The sequence below is a fragment of the Coregonus lavaretus genome (genome assembly GCF_964263955.1).
Source record: "Coregonus lavaretus genome assembly, chromosome: 27".
Taxonomy (NCBI): domain Eukaryota; kingdom Metazoa; phylum Chordata; class Actinopteri; order Salmoniformes; family Salmonidae; genus Coregonus; species Coregonus lavaretus.
In genome coordinates this window covers 18521776-18542293 of record NC_140014.1, presented here as the reverse complement: position 1 = coordinate 18542293, position 20518 = coordinate 18521776, and the positions used below count along the sequence as shown (strand labels likewise).

Here is a 20518-nt window from a genome sequence, read left to right as displayed (position 1 = left end):
TCTCCATAGCCTCCGTCTCCGCCTGTGACAGGGGATACACATGACTCTTGGGAGGTACAGTGTCTACCCAAAGGTTTATTGCGCAATCCCCTGCCCGATGTGGTGGCAATTTAGTTGCTTTATTCTTGGAGAAAACTTGTGCCAGATCATGGTATTCGGGGGGAATACGCATGGTGGAGGCACCGTCTGGACTTTCCACCGTGGTTGCACCAACGGAAACACCCAGACACCTACCCTGACAATCTCGCGACCACCCTGTGAGAACCCTCTGTGGCCATGAGAAAGTGGGGTTGTGGAGTGCTAGCCACGGAATACCTAACACCACAGGGAAAGCAGGAGACTCAATGATGGAAAAAGTGACCTGCTCACAATGCGTCTCCTGTGTGATCATGGTGACTGGTACTGTGACTTCCTTTATCAACCCGGACCCTAATGGTCGACTATCAAGTGCTCTGATGGGGCGTGGAATGGATAGGGGAACTAATGAAATGCCTGGCGGCGTGCAAAAGTTTTATCCATAAAGTTCCCAGCTGCGCCTAAATCTACTAGCGCCTTACACTTGGGAACTCTCATGTAATCAGGGAAGTATATGGGTATGGTACAGTGCACAGCAGAGGGCTCTGAACAAGTGTGGGTGCTCAATACCTGGGGTGATGTGAGAGTGCCCTGTCGGCCGCCTCCTGACCCAAAAGAGCGCTGACGACAACGTGTGGTGGAATGTCCCTTCGTGCCATCCGATTGGCACTGGCGCTGTCGTCTTCCGCGCTCTCGGTGCGCGGTACCACCCAGCTCCATGAGCTTTGGATCCGCGTTGGTCGGGGTGGGAACGGGCAGACCTCCTCCAGGACGTCCTCTGGTTGCCAGCAGGTTATCCAGACGAATGGCCATGTCCACCAGTTCAGTAAAAGACAAACTGGTGTCACGGCAGGCTAGCTCCCGTCGGACGTCCTCCCGTAGATGGCACCGGAACTGGTTGATCAGGGCTCGCTCGTTCCACCCGGATCCGGAACTCCAGCGCAAACTCCTGTACTGTCATCGTCCCCTGCCTCAAGTGGACCAGCTGCTCACCCGCCTCTCGACCCTCGGGCGGGTGATTGAAAACCACCCGAAATAGGCGGGCAAACTCCCTGTAGTCCTCCAACGCGGCTCCTCCTTCTCTCCAAACCGCGTTGGCCCACTCCAGGGCTTTCCCCGAGAGGCAGGAAATGAGGACGGACACCTGCCCTCGATCTGATGGTGCCGGCCTGACACTGGAGCAGTACAGCTCCAGTTGGAGAAGCAATCCCTGACATAGAGCCGGCATCCCATCGAACGCCCGTGGTCGAGATATCTGGATCCCACCGGGTGCTGTGATGTAGGTGGCTGGATCCGGTTAGTCAGCTGGTCTCGACGGATCGGTTCCTCTTCTCTCCAGGCGTTGGACGACCTGAAGAACCCGATCCATCGCTTCCCCCAAGCTGGCCAGCATAGTGGAATGTTCCTGGACCCTTGCCACTATTCCAGGCATGCGCTCCTCTCCTGCTGACTCCATAGAGGTGAGTGATTCTGTGATGAGGTGTGAATGACGGAGTCAGGCGCAGGAGGTGAAACACCGAAATCCAGAGTTTATTCAGTGTACATGAATAAAGCGCAGCAAGCGTCAAAACAAACTAGCACAAGGGAAAAATCCACCTTGGCTACATACAAGGAAAGAGTAGCTTAACCGAGCTACTCACTCTCACAATGAACAATCACTCACAAAGGACAAGGGGGCAGAGGGAACACTTATACACAGACTAATGAGGGAATGAGTACCAGGTGTGTGTGATTGACAAGACAAGACACAACAAATGGAGTGATGATAAATGGAGTGGTAGTGGCTAGTAAGCCGGTGACGACGAACGCCGAAACCTGCCCGAGCAAGGAGGGGCAGCCTCGGCTGAATTTGTGACAGGAACAAAGCCTGTTATTCTGTGATTTACCCTCCTGCGCCTGACTCCTTCGACATTACCTCATCACAGTAGCCAAAGTAGCCAAATCTCCCTCTTTTCCTCAAAGAAAATGGCTCGATTCTGACCCATAATACCGGCGCTACTTGCTAATAAGTGCATTGGCAGGCCATATTTTACATTCATAAAGCATATCGGGTGCGGTGGCGCGTGCCTGTAATCCAAGCCACTGGGAGGCTGAGGTTGGCGGATCGAGTGAGCTGAGGAGCTCTGGGCTGTAGCGTGCTATGTCGAACGGGTGTCCACACTAAGTTCGGTATCGATATGGTGCTCCTGGGGGAGCCTGGGGTCACCAGGTCGCCTAAGGAGGGGTGCACCGGCCCAGGTCGGAAACGAAGCAGGTTAAAGCCCCCGTGCCGTCCAGTAGTGGGATAGCGCCTGTCAGTATGAAGATGTATGCATGTTTAGGCTACACCTTGTTCAGTCATGTTACCTCATTAGTTAGCTATAGCTAACAACCTGGGGCGCGTTCAGCAGGACGCACGGTTTTGGAATGTTAAAATATAAATATGCTATGTCGAACAAACATGCCTTTCTGACATGTTGAATAAGGAATAACATTGTCTCTATTCATGGGGTTTCTATCTGCAACGTTCAAGAATGTGGCCCTGGTACATTACCAGTAGCCTTTATGCAAACATTTGGTGGCACAGAAAGAAAGGAAAAGGGATAGCAAACTATTTATTGACTAAATTCCTCTTGCCATTACGCTATATCTGACTGGGTAAATCACTTTATTTTGAGTTAATGTGGACCCAGTGACTCAGACTTGAGCACTTGGACCAGGACTCGGACTTCAGCCATAGGGACTCGTGACTTGACCATTGGTGACTCGGACATGGACTCGGACTCAAGCACATGGGACTTGGGACTCGATTCGGACTCAAGGTTTAGTGACTCGACTACATCACTAGGCGAAATTGTCATTTATTCCCATTCAAAGTCATTAGCCCCCGTTCTACTTCTGGACATCAATGTGGCTGTGGAACGTTAAATGGCAATGACACGACCGAGTGATGGAGGTGCAAGCCATACTACTGTGCCAATACTTTGCGGCACCAGTTGTGTGGTCATGTGCGCCAAAGAAGGACATAGGAAAATTGCAGTTGGTCCAAAACAGAGCAGCACATAGATGTACACGAAGGGCGAATGTCAGTGGTATGCATGTCAATCTCTCCTGGCTTAAAGTTGAGGAGACATTAACTGCAACACTATCGGTCTTTGTGCGAGGTGTTGATGGGTTAAAGCAGTTGGCACACAGTTCAGACACTCATCGGTACCACACAAGACATGCAGCCAGAGGTCTCTTCACAGTCCCCAGGTCCAGAACAGAGGCTGGGAAACGCACAGTATTAAATAGAGCCATGACTACATGGAACACTCTGCCACCCCAGGTAACTCAAGCTAGCAATAAAACCTGATTTAAAAAACGGATAAAAGAACACCTTATGGCACAAACATTTTTATATATTTTGTATTGTATTATGTAGTGTATTATGTATTGTATTATGTAGTGTTATGTATTTCATGTATTTCATTTGTTGTGTTTTGTTTCCTGTTTGGATCCCAGTAAAAAGTAGCCGCCTAATTGGGGATCCTAATAAAATACTAAATACCAAAGGCCAGGAGTTATTTTAAACCATGTGACTTGATTAGAAAAACTCTGGTCCCATCATAGCCCATATTAAACCCAGAATATTTGTTCTGCCACGCCACTATGGGACCTGTGGTGCCATCTCTGACAGTGGCTGCATGTGTGTGGTGCTGTAGAATCAGCCTGACCACTACAGCAATAATGTCACAGCACATCGCCTGCTTATGTAATAATCAATGTCCTCCTTTCCCCTCTCTGTCTCTGTCTGTGTCCGAGAGCTGCAGTGGTTGTGGTTCTAGCCCTTGGAAGTGGGAACAAAGAGGCAGCTCACACTTCCTGTTTTTGTATAGGGCCCCTCGGGAGGCAGGAAGTGATAGGGAAGTCTGGTCTGTAGTCTCTCTCTGCTGACTGTGGTGGTATCTCTAGACTAGTCTGTGCTCCAGAGAATGGCCTCTCTCAGAAAGTGGATTTTCAACACTTCTTGAGTCTGAGTGTGGTGTTATAACATGCCTATATAAACAAGGAAAGGTGTGTGTATGTGTGTATGGAGGGGGGTGTATTGGGGAGGAGCAAGAGGTGTAACCTAATTATCCTGCCTAAATACTAGCTAGAACAAAGAGAATGAATGAATAGACAGACTTGTGCAGTTATTTTGAGGGTTGATTAAGGTTAAGATCATTTGGCTTCTACCCTCAGGGATCTGTGTGTTTGTGTCTGTTTATGTGTGGGTGTGTGTGCGCGCTCTATCCTACTGTCTTTGTTCTGACCCTCCACTCATGCATGATTTAGTCCCCGCCCACTGGCCTACTGCTGTGAAAGAGTTTTATCTCTCTATCTGTCTCACGCCAAAACAAGGAGGGTGTGGGGCTGGGGCTATAGTATTTCTTTCTCTCTTTTTCTTCCCCTTCCTCCTAAGTGCTGCATTTGACATGTTGCCAGGGCAACCCGATTGCAGCAGGTAGAGAGAAGTAAATACGCTCCTTATTTGGTTCAGCTACTGCAGTCCCCCCTCTCACACAAGGATTTCCCGCCACCCCAGGGCGAGGAGCTGCCTGCTGTCGGCATAAAGAAGACTCACACCAAATGTCAGCGTAACTCATGCTGCGTTTATAACCAAAAAGCGAAGATGGTAATTACCTGTTGTGAAGTTGGGTGCATTCACGTTTTGAACAGGGAAATACCATCAAACATGATCATTAGAAGGCTTGTGATCATTTCCCTATTTTTTTGCCCATAAAAAGTAGCCTATATCCGGAGATGCTTTCACTTTTAATCAAAAGGAAGATGAGCAGAATCAATTTTTTATTAACAATTTGTATTTTGTTCTTACCATAAACAACAACAACTGCTGAATTTACTGCCATGCTTGCTGTCTTTTCTGTTGACAAATGGGATGATAGACGAATTTCCCAATGATAATTACCAGTTGGAGGGGCATTCTCGTGGATTTTTCCCAGTTGTATGCTGGTAGTTATGAAATTACGAAACGTTGGAACGCAGCATTAAATCAGTGGGTGCTGCCTCCTCATCCTGTTAACCCCATACACCCCCAGAGCACTGTGAGCTTTTATAGAGATCACAAAGACTGAGGCTTTACTCTAAAATAGATACAGTGGATGGGTTCCTCTCTCTCTATCTTCAGAATGCCACTTCAAACTACTACAGTTCCTCACCCCTCTGAACATCCTTGTTTTGGGCATAATTGTTAAATTTTTTATTTAACCTTTATTTAACTAGGCAAGTCAGTTAAGAACAAATTCTTATTTACAATGCATTTTTCAGATCTTACTGCTACATCATACACTGAAAGGCTGTAAATCATAATTTCATTTCTATAGCACCGTCATTTGCAGAGGACACCAGAAAGCATTGCATGTGATGTAATCATAATCATCAATTATCAATGTAAACCATACATTCTCAGGTTACAGACATTTTAGATTCACTTCTTCCAAATTCCCCCATTGTTCTTTCACATCCCCTCTGGATACTTTGGAATTTCACTTATCCATTGCTGCCCTCTAGTGGGGATAATGACCAAGCGTGAGGACCCCAAAAAAAGAGTCCTATGAAATTGAAGTCTTGTGTGTTGAACTTGTTATTTGAATGAAAGTTGCTGCAAGTGCACACAAACACCATGAACAATGTAAAACAGACTTTAAACATGAACAGGGTCACACAAAGTGCTTCTTGGTAGTCTTAAACAAATCTACTTTGAAACAAAAAACCTGTAGCATGTCAGATAAAGAGTTGAAATGTATGGAATTTTAAGTTTGTATCCCAATATTACATTTTATATACATCAGAGAAGACTGAAATATAACAAAAACCGTTTGACATAGAAACACCAGATTTTCTGAGTAAAAAACAAAGAAACTTTTATGAATTATGAAATTATGAACAATATTAATAACATTCCACCCATGAGGATACTAGAGGGCGATTTGGTCATTAGACTGCAGGAAAGGGATGTATTATGCTTTGCATCCCTGTAATTCAATACTAAGAAAGCTAAGTAAGTATTACATTTGGTTAAAAGTTAATATTCCTGAACATATAATCTGTATTATGTCCAATGTCCTTATAGTAATTTAATAAGACCAAATCTATAATATTTAGAATGAAAATAGCATTAAAAATGTGTTATGTGGTATGCAGATACTTTTTGTAATGAAGAAAGTATGTAAAGTTTCTCATTTATTTAACACACGAGTTAAAAAAATATCAGATTTTTCTATGGTGGTCCTATACTTTTCTATGCCACAAATATGAATCATTTTCTAACAGGATTGTAAACGCCAACCCAGCCTGTAAACGTCTCCAGACAATCAATGAAGAGCCTCTGCGTCTATTCTCCAGACAGCCTGAAGGAGAGGGTCACAGCTCACATCAGGCCACATTATCCTGCTGCTGCTCACACGGAAGGATGGAAAATATTATTAACAGTGCATTCGGAAAGTATTCAGACCCCTTGACTTTTTCCACATTTTGTTGCATTACAGCCTTATTCTAAAATGGATGAAATAAAATGTTTTGTCATCAATCTACACACAATACCCCACAATGACAAAGCGAAAACAGGTTTTTAGAAATGTTTGCTAATTTACTAAAAATAAACAACAGAAATATCTTATTTTCATAAGTATTCAGACCCTTTGCTATGAGACTCGAAATTGAGCTCAGGTGCATCCTGTTTCCATTGATCATCCTTGAGATGTTTCTACAACTTGATTGGAGTCCACCTGTGGTAAAATCAATTGATTGGACATGATTTGTGGTCCTCTGTAGCTCAATTGGTAGAGCATGGTGCTTGTAACGCCAGGGTAGTGGGTTCGATCCCCGGGACCACCCATACGTAAAAATGTATGCACACATGACTGTAAGTCGCTTTGGATAAAAGCGTCTGCTAAATGGCATTATATTATTGTTTGGAAAGGCACACACCTGTCTATATAAGGTCCCACAGTTGACAGTGCATGTCAGAGCAAAAACCAAGCCATGAGGTCAAAGGAATTGTCCGTAGAACTCCGAGACAGGATTGTGTCGAGGCACAGATCTGGGGAAGGGTACCAAAACATTTCTGCAGCATTGAAGGTCCCCAAGAACACAGTGGCCTCCATCATTCTTAAATGGAAGAAGTTTGGAACCACCAAGACTCTTCCTAGAGCTGGCCACCCGGCCAAACTGAGCAATCGGGGGACAAGGGCCTTGTTCAGGGAGGTGACCAAGAACCCGATGGTCACTCTGACAGAGCTCCAGAGTTCCTCTGTGGAGATGGGTGAACCTTCCAGAAGGACAACCATTTCTGCAGTACTTCACCAATCAGGCCTTTATGCTAGTGGCCAGACGGAAGCCACTCCTCAGTAAAAGGCACATGACAGCACACTTGGAGTTTGCCAAAAGGCACCTAAAGACTTTCAAACCATGAGAAACAACATTCTCTGGTCTGATGAAACCAAGATTGAATGCCAAGCGTCACATCTGGAGGAAACCTGGCACCATCCCTACGGTGAAGTATGGTGGTGGCAACATCATGCTGTGAGGATGTTTTTCAGCAGCAGGGACTGGGAGACTAGTCAGGATCGAGGGAAAGATGAATGGAGCAGTACAGAGAGATCCTTGATGAAAACCTGCTCCAGAGTGCTCAGGACCTCAGACTGGGGCGAAGGTTCACCTTCCAGCAGGACAATGACCCTAAGCACACAGCCAAGACAACGCAGGAGTGGCTTCAGGACAAGTCTCTGAATGTCCTTGAGTGGCCCGCCAGAGTCTGGACTTGAACCCGTTCTAACATCTCTGGAGAGACCTGAAAATAGCTGTGCAGCGACGCTCCCCATCCAACCTGACAGAGCTTGAAAGGATCTGCAGAGAAGAATGGGAGAAACTCCCCAAATACAGGTGTGTCAAGCTTGTAGCGTCATACCCAAGAAGACTCGAGGCTGTAATCGCTGCCAAAGGTGCTTCAACAAAGTACTGAGTAAAGGGTCTGAATACTTATATAAATGTGATATGTCAGTATTTATTTTGTAATACATTTGCAAAAATGTCTAAAAACCTGTTTTTGCTTTGTCATTATGGGGTAGTGTGTAGATTGATGAGGGGGAAAAAAACGATTTAATCCATTTGAGAATAAGACTGGAAAAAGTCAAGGGGTCTGAATACTTTCCGAATGCACTGTAGATTCAATTTGTAACCATTCGAGAAATGTGTGTTTATGTGTTATGTACGGTTCAATCAGAGTATGTTAGGTAACCATCTCTGATACATCTGATAAATGAGTTGACGGTGCATCTGATAAAAAAAAATATTTATTAAGCCCTTTACAGGATGTCTGTGTAATATATCTTCCAGAAACTAGTAACAGATTGTACAGTAACTGCCTCTGTTGTGTTGAAACCATATAACCAACGCGGATATGGTTATCCATTTGTTCTCTTCAAAGCATTTTCCTGGGGCGTCTGCCTGCTTCTCTAACATAATTTATCAGGCTACACACATAGCCTGGACTCACAGCAGCCAATCAGCTTCCAGCGTGGGTGTCCCATCGTTGCTTAGTAACTGCTGCTGTGCCTTAATTCTATCAGTTGAGAGAGCTGCAGGGGTTGGGAAGAGAGGCAATAAGAAATCGTCATAGAATGCAGAGGGGAACAATGATCCAGTGACACCATTTCCCAGTCCACTAAGCAGGGAAAAGGAAAACGCCACTTAGCACTCAAGGACACTGGAATGGTGTGAGGGAAACCATGGGTAAAGATTGAACCTCCCTTTATTGAACCTGCCTCGAACCTGCCTTGAACCTGCCTGACTGTAGTAACACATCACATTAACATTTAAAGTTTAGCACAAGCCTCAGCTTTGGTGATCTCTGAAGGTTTTCATATATGTTCCAGTATCCCTATAGCTCAGTCTTCCCTATAGCTCTGCTCTGTCTATGTGTGCACGCGGTTGTGCAAATGTGTAAAAACATTTTTACATGGGTTTTATAGTAAAGACATGTAATTTAACTGTAGAAATATATTACCTTTTAATGTGCCATGAACACAACCAGTCATTATGTTTTCATCTGATTGTCAAACAAATCACATCAAAAAGTAGGTTACCTCAGCACGTTCATCCAAAATAATTCCAGCATCTGAACAGTGCACGGTGCACCTGCCAACTTTCCTTAAATTCGCAAGTGGCTGAAACTACTGTAACTCACCGGATAAAGCATCCGAGTGAGCGAAACAGCGCCCCTCTGTCTTACTACAGTATACAGTATGTAGCCCATGTACAGTATCGGATGCTGTCTGCCCAAAAGTGTATGCCATATTATTTTTGGCCTGACAGCATTAGATACATGGGCTACACATACCTCTGCCTCTGCATTGACGACGATGGCAGTATTACCAACAGCACCTGTCTTTTTACTAAAGAAATGCATTAATTTAGGTAATTTTTCTGTTAAAATGAAATCGTATTTATTTATTTATATTTTCTGTGCCCCGCTCTGAAACGCCTCAATGCTGCAGCTTAATTTCAATGAAAGTCATGTTTGCGATCATATTGCGTGAAACAATGCACAGGAACTCTGTCAGGGTGGAATAGTTCATTATGAACCAGTCCGTGGGTGATTAATGATACTTGTTTCTACTATTATGAGAAAAACATGGATTAAATTCATATTGATATGAAATACTGTATAGGTATGGAAATAAATGATTGCTCTATTATGAATTATTATTCGGCTGTATGGATTCATTACATTTTTTGTAGGCCTTTTTTTGTTAACAATGTGGTTGAGGGGACTCGAGCAGAGCATGGGGAGGCCTCAAGCAGATAAAAACTAAAAACGATTACTAGTATTATTATTTTTTATTATGCCCAGCTCACGAGGCCCCGTGATGATGTGAAGCCTGAGGCAATTGCCTCTTTTACCTAATGGTAAGTCCGCCACTGCATACATGCCTACTGTTAGGCACGCCTATTCATTTGGTGGGTGCTTATATGGCTGTGTTTACACAGGCAGACAAATTCTGATATTTATTTTCCATTAATTGGTCTTTTGACCAATCACATCAGATCTTTTCACATCAGATGTTTTTCAGAGCTGATCTGATTGGTCAAAAGACCAATTTGTGAAAATGCAGCCTATTTGTCCTATTTCACACATGTAAATCAATAAAAATAAAATAAATTGGTCATTTAGCAGACGCTCTTATCCAGAGCGACTTACAGGAGCAATTAGGGTTAAGTGCCTTGCTCAAGGGCACATCGACAGATTTTTCACCTAGTCGGCTCGGGGATTAGAACCAGCGACCTTTCGGTTACTGGTACAACGCTCTTAACCACTAAGCTACCTGCCGCCCCAATTAATACGTACACGTGTGTATTAATTGGAAATGTGTGTATTAATTGAAAATGTGCTACATTATAAAGCAGGTAAAACAAATGTAATCAATAGTGTAATAACTTAAACCAATAATGTAATAACAACCTAAATTCACTCTCTTTCTTTAATGGAATGCATATTAAGTGTCACACACTTGAGGAACACTTTGCATTTGCACTACTTTAATTTATACGCCTCTATAGTCCTCTTATGAGCCTCACATATGGAAGTGTTACACCTTTTATTTTTCAGGTCAACCAGTACAAGAAACATTTTAATTAAACGTTTTCTTCACGGCTCCATTTGACATATGTTCTGGTCTTGTGTAGATATAACAAACTTTTGGGACTCTGTATTATCTGTAATATCTAAGTGTGTCGGAATTCCCCGTTTATGTCTGCTGGAAAACATGAGTATGGGCCCTCCAACATTAGCCCACTGGTTTAATGAACTGTCCAGTTACATTCCCTTAGTAAGATAAATTAAATAATATCAATTAAAAATATCAAGTAATATCAATTAAAATATTTGTTCTACAAACCAAAACCTGATGAAAAAAATGCATGAATAAGAATGATTAGATAATGCAAATCCAATTACCTAATGATGACTGTGAGTAAGTTGGTGTATGTGACAACAACCAGAAGAATATTCAGCAGTAACAATTGTTGAAAATGTCTTGAATTGTTTCAAAGGCTTTTGTGCCTTAACAGTAACATTAAACAGCATCTTAGGAGGTGAAGCATTTGTTTGAAGTCAGGTTTAGAGCTATGATTTAGGAATGTGATTGGGTGTTTAGTCAGCTATTACTGAAGCATGACACTTTATATTCTCAAGAGAATAAAAAAAAGAGAGTGAATGTAGTTTTTTGTAAGTCTTTTTTGGGGTTGTTTTTACGTTATTGGTTAAAGTTATAGCCAATACACTATTCATTTTTTTTTACCCACTTCATAATGTAACAATCAACGCATAATGTCATACATATTACATTATGCACAAAAGTGTTATTATGTTATGCATTCAGCATATTCATTACATTATTGGCAATTTATTACATTATCAGCATTTATTACATTACAGATGAAAAAGTTGTTATTATTAGCATCTATTAGATTATTGTAAGTTATTACATTATCAGTTGCTACACACCCTCAGAGATGTGGGGTCATAGCCAGGGTCAGCCATTATCAACGGCGACCCTGGAGCAATTAGGGTTAAGGGCCTTGCTCAAGGGCACATTGACAATGTTGGGGAAGCTACTCTGAACATATACACTAACGTTACCCTTAAGAAAAATATAGTTCACTACATCCAGACTACTTCATGAAAAATTATTATATGTAAATCTGAAATGTCATAAACTACAAATTGCAAGAACACACAGTTGTCACATGCATTAAATCAAATTAACGGAGTGATGCAGAATTCATATCCAGCAAAGGGTTAAGAAAGGGAGGAGGATGTAGGATGTCTAATAAAAACATTAGAGTGGGAGAGAGGGAGAGGGAGAGCACAACATCTATACGAATGATGCATGCCAAAAACAAGAAGGACAGTTTCAACAGCTAGCATTCTGCCTCTCTCCATCCATACAATATCTGTATTTTCTTCCTCCTCTGCTCTGAGCATTCAGCTGAGTGGTTGCACTGCCGGTCAGTCAGCTGCTCTCATCTCTGAGTGCACCGGGGATGATGGTGTAAATGAGTATAAGGCTACATGAGGACTCCGTAAGGACTGCCTGAGAGAGGGAGAGAGGTAAAGAGAAAGAGGGAGAGAAAGAGACAGCAAGAGAGGCAGTGAGGTACTCAGTGAGGACTGCCTGAGAGAGATAGAGGGAGAGAAAGAGACAGCAAGAGAGGCAGTAAGGTACTCAGTGAGGACTGCCTGAGAGAGATAGAGGGAAGAAGTGTGGGTGAAGCAATAAGAAAGGCAGAATGATGAGTGTAAACAATGGTGGGACGCTGACCGGCCAGGACACGGCACCCAACGGCACAGCAAGAGCATCCTGGGAAAGAACCAACACTCTGTCTAACCCATCCACCCCCACCAAGCATCTCAAATCGGTGAGTGTCAATGTGTCATGAGATGAGGAGAAAAATAATGAGAATCTCTCTCCCTCTCACACACACTTTCTCTATCTCTGTCTGTATTGTGAGGAGTTTGCATGCCTTGCTTTAGTGGGAAAAACTATTTAATATGCTAAGGGTACATGTTCAATGTTTGATATGTATCTGTTACCTGTCAATTAGTTCATTGAATGTAGGCTACTGTATATCCTTTCATGTGGCAATTACACTGACATTTAGAGCAAATAAGGAATCAGTTCCTTCATTTTTAAAACGTTTGTTAGATAATAGATAAGGATTTCATAATGCATTTGGGCAACTGTAGAAGAGAGTCCATCTGTTAACATGTCTGTCTGTAATGACACAAGTAGCCTACAGTCACCTGCTGCACTGAGTGATAGAAGATAGACACACTCATAACCTTATCTATGAGCCTGCCTGTGGGGGATGGGGGGGGGGGGGGTTATTTCAAGCAGCCTAGCTGGCCAAATGATCAAATATGTCTCCATGTCCAATGGTTTGAAAGAATATATTGGTAGTAGAATTTAACTCTACATTTTGTCATAAAAGTGTACCAAAATAAAAGACAACAATTCCGTCTCTTTGAAGGGTCTGAGGGTTCAGTTGGTGGGGTCAGTTTTGCTTACCGTATGCTCGCTGTCAATGAAACAGGATGAAGTCTTTACAGACAAACACATTGTGACAACATCAAATGGGTCAACAAGGGACTGAATAATAGTTGAGTCCAGTTGTTCAGTATCGCAGACAGCACTCTGACAGGGTACCAGCAACGGCGGCGATAAATATCTAACCTGCCAAATTTCAGAGAGGACAATGCATCGAAACGATACCGCTCCCACCACATGCAAGAGGCAGGGAGGGATCTTCTTTTAAGTGAACTTATTTATTATCTCGAAAATCATTCAAAACTTTAGGTGACAGTAATTTAAAGAATATGTTTAACTCCACAATCTGCTTTCGGCCTTCTTGATATGAAGAAGTCTTTATTATTTTATCTCAGCGAAGTTGTCATAGGCTAGTAAATTGATTGATTATATGACAGATTATATCAGGTTACCACTTGGCTCTATCTGTCTTCAGGGCTGAGTTTTATAACAGAGACCTGTACAGACTGAGACACTTTCTCAGGCTCTTTCCCTCAATCCACTATTTTCTCTCTTTACTCCTCTCTGGGCATTTTTCTCTCTTTGCATCTTTGGATCTCCCAAGCCATTGGTAACTGTTATCTAATCCCCTGAATTACAGTCAGGAACCAGTACATTGACTCTATGTCCTTCTCTCTTTCCTCTGCAGGGCTGTTCATTGAGCGTTTCTGTATGACGGGTGGGAACAGTCCCATTGGGTACCTGAAGGCTTACCACACTAACCTGTACTTGTCCGCTGACCCCATGAAGGTCCGAGAGGCCCTGGAAGAGGGTAAGTGGGGAGAGCCAGATCTGGCGCCAGGATAAAGTGACTAAGGGGGCTGTTGAAATCACAGAGGTGGCTAAATTTTTTGGAGTTCTTGCATTGGAATTATATTGAATTCTGCTTATATAATCACGCTATACCATAATAAACAAAAAGTTCAAATGCTGAGACTCCAAGATCACTGAGTGCTTTTGAAATTTGTAGCCTATCTCTGCTGCACTGTATCAGCAAAATGGACAGCCCCCTACAGCAGATGGGCAATTACCGTACTATAAACAGCCTATGTAAATGCAACGTACACACAGCTGTCTTACCAAAATAATGCAGACTAAATGCTCAAAGTAGTAGCCTAGTTATTCATGCATGCAAACAAAAATGCTGAATAGCAGTTTGGCTTAGAATATTGACACAATATGTGAACGAATGTGAACAGAACAAAACAGTGGTAGTAGTAGGCCTAGTAAACAAAATATTCCATCGATAAAGGCATGAAACAATCCATATTTAGGCTAGTTACATTAACAGTAAACAAAAGCGAATGGAGATCCAAACAGCCTACAGCCTACTACAGTGAGATGCAGCCATGCACAGCTGTCTTGCCAAATAAATAGGCCTATACAGGCCCACTTCAAACATGGAAAATCATGCCACTCCCCTCATGAGTTCAGCAACACGTTGTGATATGGCACAATACACTTCTGTGAATCAAATTCGACTCACGTAATCAATTAAGCAATACCAGCCTACATAAACACATTTCCAATATGTACAGTTCCATTTACAGCAATGAAAACCTACAGGCTACCAAGAAAACCATAATAGAATAATGCGTATCTATTTCTATGATGAAAAATACCGATATGTAGCGTCATTTGGGTTCTTGCATTGGAATTATATTTAAAAAATGCTTTTCACCAAGAAGTGACAGGTTCAATGGCACGAAATCTTGCTGCGCTCTATCAGCTCCATGGACAGCACCCTATACAAAGGAAGATTTTGATAAAAACCAACCAGCTAGATTGTTTCAATCTTACCTTTTCAAAAGAGTTGCAGCTTCCTTGATGCTCTGTGAAATTTCCTGAGTAATCGATCATTCCATTCTCCCCGAAATCTTCTTGTAAGATCCCCCTCAAAATGCCAGTTGGATTAGTTCAGCTTTCTTCAGGTGTTGCATGCTTCTAATGTGCTGACTGAACATGTTTGTCAAAGTGGAAAATTAGTTCTCGTATGTTGCTGTGGATGCCACAAAAGGAACTCAATAATGTCCACAATCGCAGACAAATACAGTACCAGTCAAAAGTTTGGACACACCTACTCATTCAAGGGTTTTTCTTTATATTTACTATTTTCTACATTGTTGAATAATAGTGAAGACATCAAAACTATGAAATAACACATGTGGAATCATGTAGTAACCAAAAAAGTGTTAAACAAATCAAAATATGTTTTATATTTGACATTCTTCAAAGTAGCCACCCTTTGCCTTGATGACAGCTTTGCACAGTCTTGGCATTCTCTCAACCAGCTTCATGAGGAATGCTTTTCCAACAGTCTTGAAGGAGTTCCCACATATGCTGAGCACTTGTTGGCTGCTTTTCCTTCACTCTGTGGTCCAACTCATCCCAAACCATCTTAATTGGGTTGTGGTCGGTGATTGTGTTAGCCAGGTCATCTGATGCAGCACTCCATCACTCTCCTTCTTGGTCAAATAGCCTTTACACAGCCTGGAGGTGTGTTTTGGATCATTGTCCTGTTGAAAAATAAATTATAGTCCCACTAAGCACAAACCAGATGGGATGGCATATCGCTGCAGAATGCTGTGGTAGCCATGCTGGTTAAGTGTGCCTTGAATTCTAAATAAATCACAGACAGTGTCACAAGCAAAGCACCCCCACACCATCACACCTCCTCCATGCTTCATGGTGGGAACCACACATGTGGAGATCATCCGTTCACCTACTCTGCGTCTCACAAAGACTCATCAGTCCAGGAATGGCTAAAGGATTGCAATATTTACCTGGAGCTAACCTTGCAGATAGCATTACTGGGTGATCTGAAAAGTCATAGTCAATCAATCAATAATATAATAATACTTTTAGCAAAAAAAATATATTTTTAATTCACAATCTGTAGAAGCAATGAGAATAGAAAGGTTCAGAACTTTTGTAAAACATCACAGTACGGTTGAAATATATATGGCAAATAGAAATCCTATATGGATGGTGTTAAGAGATAGATGGGAGGTATTGAATAGAGTTGAAGGATGGGACTAATAACAAATAACAACAAATAATAACAAAGATAGCTAATAATGTAAGCATACTGTGTCCATAATAAGTATATAGGTTGTATGTTGGGAGCTTTTGGGAAAGAGCACAGTTAGAAAGATATGGCATATAGAAGCAAACCGGATGGACATCATGAAAATGATCGGAGAGGTTGAGAGTAGAAGAATATATATATATAATATAATTATTGTAAAATTAACTCTGTCCATAAGGTGTAGATAGTAAGTATAGACCGGAAGTAGAGGCCTGGACATTGTTGTTCACTAATTTACTCCAAGTAGGGAAAGGATGGTGGGGTTGAAAAGTAATAAAGGGGAGTATATATATATTTAAAAAAAACATAATAATAATAATAATAATATGCCATTTAGCAGACGCTTTTATCCAAAGCGACTTACAGTCATGCATGGGGGATTGGAAGTGATGCAGACAATTACATTGATAGAAGATACAATCTATCTGCAATATTAAGCTGATCCATTCCCCCTCCAATTAAAAAAATAAATAATAATAATAATAATAATAATAAATACAACTATTTAAAAAAATAAAATGAAAAAAATATAAATAAAGAAAATAAAATTACAAAATGAATAAAAATATTGAAAAAAACAAATAAAAAGACTCATCAGACCAAAGGACAGATTTCCACCGGTCTAATGTCCATTGCTCGTGTTTCTTGGCCCAAGCAAGTCTCTTCTTCTAATTGGTGTCCTTTAGTAGTGGTTTCTTTGCAGGAATTCGACCATGAAGGCCTGATTCATACAATCTCCTCTGAACAGTTGATGTTGAGATGTGTCTGTTACTTGAACTCTGTGAAGCATTTATTTGGGCTGCAATCTGAGGTGCAGTTAACTCTAATTAATGTATTGTCTGCAGCAGAGGTAACTCTGGGTCTTTCTTTCCTGTGGCGGTCCTCATGAGAGCCAGTTTCATCATAGTGCTTGATGGTTTTTGCGACTGCACTTTAAGAAACTTTCAAAGTTCTTGAAATTTTCCGGATTGACTGACCTTCATGCCTTAAAGTAATGATGGACTGTCGTTTCTCTTTGCTTATCTAAGTTGTTCTTGCCATAATATGGACTTGGTCTTTTACCAAATAGGGCTATCTTCTGTATACCATCCCTACCTTGTCACAACACAACTGACTGGCTCAAACGCATTATGAAGGAAAGAAATTCCACAAATTAACTTTTAACAAGGCACACCTGTTAATTGAAATGCATTCCAGGTGACTACCTCATGAAGCTGGTTGAGAGAATGCCAAGAGTGTACAAAGCTGTCATCAAGGCAAAAGGTGGCTACTTTGAAGAATCTCAAATATAAAATATATTTTGATTTGTTTAACACTTTTTTGGTTACTACATGATTCCATATGTGTTATTTCATAGTTTTGATGTCGTCACTATTATTCTACAATGTAGGAAATAGTAAAAATAAATAAAAACCCTGTAATGAGTAGGTGTGTCCAAACTTTTGACTGGTACTGTACATGCGATTTCTTGCCAGCTGCCCATCATTAACAAGTGTTGACACCGATGTTCCCATATCACTTCGAACTAGTTTGTTTTTGGTGCCGTTATGGCGACGCTTGTGGAAGGGTGGGTATGCTCTGCACACAGAGCTAGCTGGAGCTCGGGAGCATCATCACTGTTGGGCTTGGCGGTGGCCTCTGTGGTTTGATGCTGCTGCTGCTCATGGCTCTCCTTCTCCTTTGTTTGGATACTATTGGCGATGCCAATTTCTGATATCCATCGTGGCAGATTAGCTGGTTTGAGCTAGCTGAATCGGCTAAGGCTAATAACACTAACGCTTTTTACAGCTATAGTTAAGAGTGAAGCAACTTCAATGGTAAACTTGAACCCGCCCTTTTAAATCAAAATCAAATACTACAGGCGGAGGCATATCATTATTCACTTAGCCTACCAGAGATGAGAAGTGTTTTTTTCCTGCTTTTTATGGAAACCCAAAGGAGTCATACCTAACCGCCCAGTGGCTTTCCATAGCCCCCCTGCTGCAACCGGGTCTCAGAGCATTTAGTATTATTCTGTACGTAAATCCGAAATACTCCTTAGGTAATATGTTACCTTTCATATGGTATATATTAATTAGAGAATGTCCATTATCAATGTTGGTATAATATGTAACGAATTACAATTCGTATGATATGTTCCGAATTTGCAAAACATATAATTTGTTACGAATTTGTAAAACGTACAATATGTTTTTACCTTAACACTGCAATATGTAACTTTTTGGGATAAATTCAAATAGATCCGTCAGTCTCATTGAAAGCAAGTCTAAGAAGTGGTATATCTGTTCTATGTGCACTATTTCTATGCTTCCCGTTCTTAAGTTCAGTTTCTGCATCTTTTACTTTTGATTTTGTACACCAGCTTCAAACATCTGAAAATGCTATTTTTGATTATGGAAAATATATTTCACAGTGATTTAGATGGTACAATGATTCTCTGCACAAAGACTGCTTGTTTTGTCACATAAACTGAAATTAGGCAAAATAATTCTAATTTTAGCAACCAGGAAATGGCGGAGCGATTTCTGCATATTGCACCTTTAAGCAACCTTACCAAACATAACATATCATACTAATTTGAGTGTCCCGGATTTACTTTTACGATATTACGTCTAGTCTATGAGACCAGGCTGCCTACCCACAGCAGCACAGTGCAGCAGATATACAGATATTTTGGCGCCAACCTGCCACTCAATCATTGTAACTTTTTTGCTATTTTTATACAGGGACATGAGGGGGCTGAAGTTTGAACTAAAGGAGCTAAGCCCCCTTTAGCGCCCTCGTGACTCAGGGTCCAGCAAGAACATAGTCTTGTTAGTTACAGACACTGTTGACTGTGACATATCAGTCTTATCAATGGACACTTTGATCTGTCTCGTAACACTGTTATGTAGTTGTTTAATACAGTGAAATAAGCTTACCTTGAACAAGTGACGCTGAGTAATCTCTCTCTCTCTCTCTCTCTCTCTCTCTCTCTCTCTCTCTCTCTCTCTCTCTCTCTCTCTCTCTCTCTCTCTCTCTCTCTCTCTCTCTCTCTCTCTCTCTCTCTCTCTCTCTCTCTCTCTCTCTCTCTCTCTCAGGGATTGCGGCAGCCACCATGTTTAACCCACCAGAGAAGAGAACAGAAGTTTCAGAGACTCAGCTACGGGTGGCCTTCGATGGGGACGCAGTGCTCTTCTCTGACGAGTCAGAGCGCATCTTTAAGGCCCATGGACTGGACAAGTTCTTTGAGCATGAGAAGGAACACGAGAACACGCTTCTTGACCATGTATGTTCAGTACAAGTTAAATTCCGTAACACATTAAAACACAAATGGATATGCAGCTAAATCTAAATAGTTTGTAAATTGACAAATCAATATCCCTCTGTACGTCATATGGATGGTGAAATGTAGTGTGAGCAGAAGTGGTTTCATGTCTCTGTAGATTTACTGTAGATTTTGTGACATGTTCAGTGTTAGGGCCCATCGTGGAGCAACTCACTCTCTATCCTTTCCTCTCAGGGGCCACTGAAAGGGTTCCTGGAGTCACTGGGCAAGCTGCAGAAAAAGTTTTGCGCCAAGGGCCAGCGTATGGACTGCCCCATCCGCACCTACCTGGTGACGGCACGCAGCGCAGCCAGCTCAGGCACCCGGGCCCTGAAGACACTGCGATCCTGGGGCCTGGACACCGACGAGGCCCTCTTCCTTGCTGGGGCCCCTAAGGGGCCTATGCTGGAGAAGATCCGGCCTCACATATTCTTTGACGATCAGATGTTCCATGTGGAGGGGGCTGCGGAGCTGGGGACTGTGGGGGCTCATGTGCCCTATGGTGTGGCTCAGAAACGGCCCCAGAAGAAGCCTGCTAAGGAGAACGCTAAGACTCTAGCGCTGCCACCAAGTAGTCTGTAGCGCGCCCTCTTCCCTATCCCTGTGACAGCGAGGGACAATAAAACAGCATTGTGGATTTGAACGAGACAGTGGTACTGTCAGTCCTTTTCAGTCCCCTCTTAGTTGTCTGGGTAGTGAAGCCCATTGTACATGACAATGGGAGGGGCATAGAGTGAGAGCATGCCTTTTTCACCCGTGCAATGTGATCAAAGTTTCCTCACAAGAGGAAGCACCAGTATACCTAAAACAAAAGCTTCAAATATCTTCATGCTTGCAGTAATGTTAGTACACTATCCTATCTGTATCATAGCATTAAAGGTCCAATAACTAACATCTTCATCTAAAAATCGACTTAAATACAGTATCTCACAAAAGTGA

General features: G+C 42.1%; 1 pseudogene across 1 annotated transcript; it reads left to right on the top strand.

The window, feature by feature from the left end:
- Positions 1–2252: 2252 nt before the first annotated feature.
- LOC311102613 (cytosolic 5'-nucleotidase 1A-like) lies at positions 2253–20154 on the top strand (annotated as a pseudogene). Its single transcript has 4 exons — positions 2253–2313; positions 13834–13956; positions 19353–19540; positions 19775–20154. The product of its transcript is annotated as a cytosolic 5'-nucleotidase 1A-like (transcript).
- The last annotated feature ends 364 nt before the right edge of the window (positions 20155–20518 follow it).